Raw genomic sequence first — 8,120 nt, forward strand, 5'->3', positions numbered from 1 at the left:
TCGTCAATAATACCTTTACAATCAAACGGCATTGTATCGGGAAACTTTTCTGACCTCTGCTGGGCTCCTCATGGGTCTGTGGTCAGGACTGAATCTCTACCTGGTATTTCTAGCGCCCATCCATGACGTTGTGTCTGTGGCTGTCATGCTCTTCTGTTTCAGCCAGATTCTTGGTCTTATTTCTACATTTCGATTTGTAGGCTAGTCTTCTATTTACAAATTACATACGCTTATGTGTATTCTTCGAGTTGCATCTCACTGTGCCTACATCCGTACATAAACTTGCTTTCCTTCCGTTACAAAAGCTATCTCCACACCTGTAATGGAGAGTCAGCTAACTGTGCTCCAAATCCTCCTCTGAGCCCTGCTCCATAGATATGTCCCCAATTAAATCATTGAAGTATAATTATACACAATACACCGCATGTTGAAAGGGTACAATTTGGTACGTTAAAGGAGCTACACAAGAATGTAGAGCACATGGGGTGCCTGCGTGGCTCAGTCTCTCAAGCGTCTGACTCCAGCTCAGGTGCGTGGGCTCGAGCCCTCCACCGGGCTCTGTGCTGACAGCTAGAGCCTGGAGCCTACTTCGGATCGTGTGTTTCCCTCTCTGTCAACCCTCCCCTGCTCATGCTCTGTCTCTCTCTCTCTCTCTTCTCAAAAATAATTAAATGTTTAAAAATTTTACAAAAAAGATAATGAAAAGCACATAGTGCAAGTTTCCATCTGTGTATAATTTAAGGGTCTACATAAGCTTTAATTGCTTTCTCAGGTAATCGTTAAAAATTCAAGCTCCCCGAGCCTCTCTTTCCTTATTTCTGTAGGCAGTGCAGACGCTAAACGTTAATTCCTATGAATCTTGTAAGGAAAAAAATTAAATGCATTTTTACTCAAAGAAAACATTCAAGTGTAGTGGTTGTGTCTTGTGTGTGTGTGTGTGTGTGTATACATTTTTCTTTCAAATAATCACACTCCCCATACATGTACACACACAGATGATTTATGATTTCATCTTTTATGTTGCAAGGAGACTTGAGAGACAGTTGGACAGGAGAGCACTGAAAAGAATGAATGGTTGTAGCAACAAAAAATAAAGGGAAACTAAATAAAGAACATATGTAAAAGGAAGTGGTAATAGACACAAAATTTTAATTTATCACATGTTACCATAATTCTGATCATGAGTTCCTTTCTTGTGTCACTGCCTCAAAAGATTCATGGTCAGACCACACTCACATTGATGCCCCACAGAAATCACTGTATCAGGTAAAGGGGCAAAATGTTTCAAAATCTATTTCATTTTATTTCTATTAATGTGGTTTCTTTTTTTTTTTTATGAAATTTATTGTCAAATTGGTTTCCATACAACACCCAGTGCTCATCCCAAAAGGTGCCCTCCTCAATACCCATCACCCACCCTCTCCTCCCTCCCACCCCCCATCAACCCTCAGTTTGTTCTCAGTTTTTAACAGTCTCTTATGCTTTGGCTCTCTCCCATTCTAACCTCTTTTTTTTTTTTTCCTTCCCCTCCCCCATGGGTTCCTGTTCATTTTCTCAGGATCCACATAAGAGTGAAACCATATGGTATCTGTCTTTCTCTGTATGGCTTATTTCACTTAGCATCACACTCTCCAGTTCCATCCACGTTGCTACAAAAGGCCATATTTCATTTTTTCTCATTGCCACGTAATATTCCATTGTGTATATAAACCACAATTTCTTTATCCATTCATCAGTTGATGGACATTTAGGCTCTTTCCATAATTTGGCTATTGTTGAGAGTGCTGCTATGAACATTGGGGTACAAGTGGCCCTATGCATCAGTGCTCCTGTATCCCTTGGATAAATTCCTAGCAGTGCTATTGCTGGGTCATAGGGTAGGTCTATTTTTAATTTTCTGAGGAACCTCCACACTGCTTTCCAGAGCGGCTGCACCAATTTGCATTCCCACCAACAGTGCAAGAGGGTTCCCGTTTCTCCACATCCTCTCCAGCATCTATAGTCTCCTGATTTGTTCATTTTGGCCACTCTGACTGGCGTGAGGTGATACCTGAGTGTGGTTTTGATTTGTATTTCCCTGATAAGGAGCGACGCTGAACATCTTTTCATGTGCCCGTTGGCCATCCGGATGTCTTCTTTAGAGAAGTGTCTATTCATGTTTTCTGCCCATTTCTTCACTGGGTTATTTGTTTTTCGGGTGTGGAGTTTGGTGAGCTCTTTATAGATTTTGGATACTAGCCCTTTGTCTGATATGTCATTTGCAAATATCTTTTCCCATTCTGTTGGTTGCCTTTTGGTTTTGTTGGTTGTTTCCTTGGCTGTGCAGAAGCTTTTTATCTTCATAAGGTCCCAGTAATTCACTTTTGCTTTTAATTCCCTTGCCTTTGGGGATGTGTCGAGTAAGAGATTGCTACGGCTGAGGTCAGAGAGGTCTTTTCCTTCTTTCTCCTCTAAGGTTTTGATGGTTTCCTGTCTCACATTCAGGTCCTTTATCCATTTTGAGTTTATTTTTGTGAATGGTGTGAGAAAGTGGTCTAGTTTCAACCTTCTATATGTTGCTGTCCACTTCTCCCAGCACCATTTGTTAAAGAGGCTGTCTTTTTTCCATTGGATGTTCTTTCCTGCTTTGTCAAAGATGAGTTGGCCATACGTTTGTGGGTCTAGTTCTGGGGTTTCTATTCTATTCCATTGGTCTATGTGTCTGTTTTGGTGCCAATACCATGCTGTCTTGATGATGACAGCTTTGTAGTAGAGGCTAAAGTCTGGGATTGTGATGCCTCCTGCTTTGGTCTTCTTCTTCAAAATTCCTTTGGCTATTCGGGGCCTTTTGTGGTTCCATATGAATTTTAGGATTGCTTGTTCTAGTTTCGAGAAGAATGCTGGTGCGATTTTGATTGGGATTGCATTGAATGTGTAGATAGCTTTGGGTAGTATTGACATTTTGACAATATTTATTTTTCCAATCCATGAGCAGGGAATGTCTTTCCATTTCTTTAAATCTTCTTCAATTTCCTTCATAAGCTTTCTATAGTTTTCAGCATACAGATCCTTTACATCTTTGGTTAGATTTATTCCTAGGTATTTTATGCTTCTTGGTGCAATTGTGAATGGGATCAGTTTCTTTATTTGTCTTTCTGTTGCTTCATTGTTAGTGTATAAGAATGCAACTGATTTCTGTACATTGATTTTGTATCCTGCAACTTTCCTAAATTCATGTATCAGTTCTAGCAGACTTTTGGTGGAGTCTATCGGATTTTCCATGTATAGTATCATGTCATCTGCAAAAAGCGAAAGCTTGACTTCATCTTTGCCAATTTTGATGCCTTTGATTTCCTCTTGTTGTCTGATTGCGGATGCTAGAACTTCCAGCACTATGTTAAACAGCAGCGGTGAGAGTGGGCATCCTTGTCGTGTTCCTGATCTCAGGGAAAAAGCTCTCAGTTTTTCCCCGTTGAGGATGATGTTAGCTGTGGGCTTTTCATAAATGGCTTTTATGATCCTTAAGTATGTTCCTTCTATCCCGACTTTCTCAAGGGTTTTTATTAAGAAAGGGTGCTGGATTTTGTCGAAGGCCTTTTCTGCATCGATTGACAGGATCATATGGTTCTTCTCTTTTTTTTTGTTAATGTGATGTATCACGTTGATTGATTTGCGAATGTTGAACCAGCCCTGCATCCCAGGAATGAATCCCACTTGATCATGGTGAATAATTCTTTTTATATGCCGTTGAATTCGATTTGCTAGTATCTTATTGAGAATTTTTGCATCCATATTCATCAGGGATATTGGCCTGTAGTTCTCTTTTTTTACTGGGTCTCTGTCTGGTTTAGGAATCAAAGTAATACTGGCTTCATAGAATGAGTCTGGCAGTTTTCCTTCCCTTTCTATTTCTTGGAATAGCTTGAGAAGGATAGGTATTATCTCTGCTTTAAACGTCTGGTAGAACTCCCCTGGGAAGCCATCTGGTCCTGGACTCTTATTTGTTGGGAGATTTTTGATAACCGATTCAATTTCTTCGCTGGTTATGGGTCTGTTCAAGCTTTCTATTTCCTCCTGATTGAGTTTTGGAAGAGTGTGGGTGTTTAGGAATTTGTCCATTTCTTCCAGGTTGTCCAATTTGTTGGCATATAGTTTTTCATAGTATTCCCTGATAATTGTTTGTATCTCTGAGGGATTGGTTGTAATAATTCCATTTTCATTCATGATTTTATCTATTTGGGTCATCTCCCTTTTCTTTTTGAGAAGCCTGGCTAGAGGTTTGTCAATTTTGTTTATTTTTTCAAAAAACCAACTCTTGGTTTCGTTGATCTGCTCTACAGTTTTTTTAGTTTCTATATTGTTTATTTCTGCTCTGATCTTTATTATTTCTCTTCTTCTGCTGGGCTTAGGCTGCCTTTGCTGTTCTGCTTCTAGTTCCTTTAGGTGTGCTGTTAGATTTTGTATTTGGGATTTTTCTTGTTTCTTGAGATAGGCCTGGATTGCAATGTATTTTCCTCTCAGGACTGCCTTTGCTGCGTCCCAAAGCATTTGGATTGCTGTATTTTCATTTTCGTTTGTTTCCATATATTTTTAAATTTCTTCTCTAATTGTCTGGTTGACCCACTCATTCGTTAGTAGGGTGTTCTTTAACCTCCATGCTTTTGGAGGTTTTCCAGACTTTTTTCTGTGGTTGATTTCAAGCTTCATAGCATTGTGGTCTGAAAGTAAGCATGGTATAATTCAATTCTTGTAAACTTATGAAGGGCTGTTTTGTGACCCAGTATATGATCTATCTTGGAGAATGTTCCATGTGCGCTCGAGAAGAAAGTATATTCTGTTGCTTTGGGATGCAGAGTTCTAAATATATCTGTCAAGTCCATCTGATCCAATGTCTCATTCAGGGCCCTTGTTTCTTTATTGACCGTGTGTCTAGATGATCTATCCATTTCTGTAAGTGGTGTATTAAAGTCCCCTGCAATTACCACATTCTTATCAATAAGGTTGCTTGTGTTTATGAGTAATTGTTTTATATATTTGGGGGCTCCGGTATTCGGTGCATAGACATTTGTAATTGTTAGCTCTTCCTGATGGATAGACCCTGTAACTATTATATAATGTCCTTCTTCATCTCTTGTTACAGTCTTTAATTTAAAGTCTAGTTTGTCTGATATAAGTATGGCTACTCCAGCTTTCTTTTGGCTTCCAGTCGCATGATAAATAGTTTTCCATCCCCTCACTCTCAATCTAAAGGTGTCCTCAGGTCTAAAATGAGTCTCTTGTAGACAGCAAATAGATGGGTCTTGTTTTTTTATCCATTCTGATACCTTATGTCTTTTGGTTGGCACATTTAGTCCATTTACATTCAGTGTTATTATAGAAAGATATGGGTTTAGAGTCATTGTGATGTCTGTATGTTTTATGCTTGTAGTGATGTCTCTGGTACTTTGTCTCACAGGGTCCCCCTTAGGATCTCTTGTAGGGCTGGTTTAGTGGTGACAAATTCCTTCAGTTTTTGTTTGTTTGGGAAGACCTTTATCTCTCCTTCTATTCTAAATGACAGACCTGCTGGATAGAGGATTCTTGGCTGCATATTTTTTCTGTCTAGCACCCTGAAAATCTCGTGCCAATTCTTTCTGGCCTGCCAAGTTTCAAAAGAGAGATCAGTCACGAGTCTTATAGGTCTCCCTTTATATGTGAGGGCACGTTTACCCCTCACTGCTTTCAGAATTTTCTCTTTATCCTTGTATTTTGCCAGTTTCACTATGATATGTCGTGCAGAAGATCGATTCAAGTTACGTCTGAAGGGAGTTCTCTGTGCCTCTTGGATTTCAATGCCTTTTTCCTTCCCCAGTTCAGGGAAGTTCTCAGCTATTATTTCTTCAAGTACCCCTTCAGCCCCTTTCCCTCTCTCTTCCTCCTCTGGGATACCAATTATGCGTATATTATTTCTTTTTAGTGTATCACTTAATTCTCTAATTTTCCCCTCATACTCCTGGTTTTTTTTATCTCTCTTTTTCTCAGCTTCCTCTTTTTCCATAACTTTATCTTCTAGTTCACCTATTCTCTCCTCTGCCTCTTCAAGCCGAGCTGTGGTGGTTTCCATTTTGTTATGCATTTCGTTTAAAGCGTTTTTCAGCTCCTCGTGACTGTTCCTTAGTCCCTTGATCTCTGTAGCAAGAGATTCTCTGCTGTCCTGTATACTGTTCAAGCCCAGCGATTAATTTTATGACTATTATTCTAAATTCACTTTCTGTTATGTTATTTAAGTCCTTTTTAATCAGCTCATTAGCTGTTGTTATTTCCTGGAGATTCTTCGGAGGGTAATTCTTCTGCTTGGTCATTTTGGATAGTCCCTGGCGTGGTGAGGACCTGCAGGGCACTTCCCCTGTGCTGTGGTGTATAACTGGAGTTGGTGGGCGGGGCCGCAATCGGACCTGATGTCTGCCCCCAGCCCACCGCTGGGGCCACAGTCAGACTGGTGTGTGCCTTCTCTTCCCCTCTCCTAGGGGTGGGATTCACTGTGGGGTGGTGTGGCTCGTCTGGGCTACTTGCACCCTGCCAGGCTTGTGATGCTGGGGATCTGGCGTATTAGCTGGGGTGGGTAGGCAAGGTGCTCGGTGGCAGGAGGGGCAGGCTTAGATCGCTTCTCCTTAGGTGATCCACTTCAGGAGGGGCCCTGTGGCATCGGGAGGGAGTCAGATCTGCTGCCGGAGGTTTGGCTCCGCAGAAGCGCAGAGTTGGGTGTTTGCGCGGAGCGAGCAAGTTCCCTGGCAGGAACCGGTTCCCTTTGGGATTTCGGCTGGGGGATGGGCGGGGGAGATGGCGCTGGCGAGCGCCTTTGTTCCCCACCAAACTGAGCTCTGTTGTCAGGGGGCTCAGCAGCTCTCCCTCTGGTTGTCCTCCAGCCTTCCCACTTTCTGAGCAGAGCTGTTAACTTATGACCTCCCAGACGCTAAGTCGCCCTTGTTGTGGGAACACAGTCTGTCAGGCCCCTCCGCTTTTGCAAGCCAGACTCGGGGGCTCTGCTTGGCCGGCGAGCCGCCCCTCTGCCCCGGCTCCCTCCCACCAGTCCGTGGAGGGCGCACCGCCTCACCGCCCTTCCTACCCTCTTCCGTGGGCCTCTCGTCTGCGTTTGGCTCCAGCGACTCCGTTCTGCTAATCCTCTGGCGGTTTTCTGGGTTATTTAGGCAGGTGTAGGTGGAATCTAAGTGATCAGCAGGACGTGCGGTGAGCCCAGCATCCTCCTAAACCGCCATCTTGCCGCCGAGTTAATGTGGTTTCTTTACGTGTCAATTGCCCTTACCCAAGGGAAGCTGATAAATGAATTGAGAGTCTTAAACTCAGTTCCCTCAAATCATTTTATTGACTCTGTCCCTATGAGATTCTTACTGCTGCTGTAAAATGTCCCCATTTTAGCTGCTTAAAATGAACAAATACACACTCTTACAATTCTGGAGTCAGAAGCTTGGAAGGAGTCTCATCAGGTTAGCAGCAAGATGTCTTCAGGGTTGAGTTCCTACTGGAGGCTCAGGGGAGAATCTGTTTCCTTTCCATTTCCAGTCTCTGTCACTGGTCATCTGCAGTTCTTGGTTCATGGCTCTTCTCCACCTTCAGAGCCAGCAGGGTAAGTTTTCAAAGTCTCTCTAGCACCAACTCTTTTGTCTCCCTCCTCAACATTTGAAGGACTGTAGTGATTGCCTTTGTCCCACGTGGACAATCACAGCTCTTTTCCTCTCGATGGCAGCTGATCAGCCGCTCCGATCAATCTGTTACCTTAATCCTTCTTTGCTATAAAAAATAACATGTTGTAGATACTAGGGATTAGGATGTGAACATATTGGGGGGGCCTTATTTTGCCCACTACAAAGCCTTTTTCATAAGTGTATTATTTTGGTCACTTATAAAAGCAATAAACACAGAATTGACACAGCCTGAAGAAGGAGCGAATACATGATCCTTTCACAATTACAGGCACGCAAGGACAATATTTGGTGCAGAAGCCTTCACGCTACCTACACTTATCTCTAACACAGGATCATCTTCTTGCTAATCAAACAGTGGTCCACAGACCCAGACCTGCACTTCAACATCACTCAGGAGCTTGGAGAAATGCAGAATCTCTGGGCCACCCAGAACATGAG

Source organism: Prionailurus viverrinus, chromosome A2 (assembly GCF_022837055.1).
Source record: "Prionailurus viverrinus isolate Anna chromosome A2, UM_Priviv_1.0, whole genome shotgun sequence".
NCBI classification, from domain to species: Eukaryota; Metazoa; Chordata; class Mammalia; order Carnivora; family Felidae; genus Prionailurus; species Prionailurus viverrinus.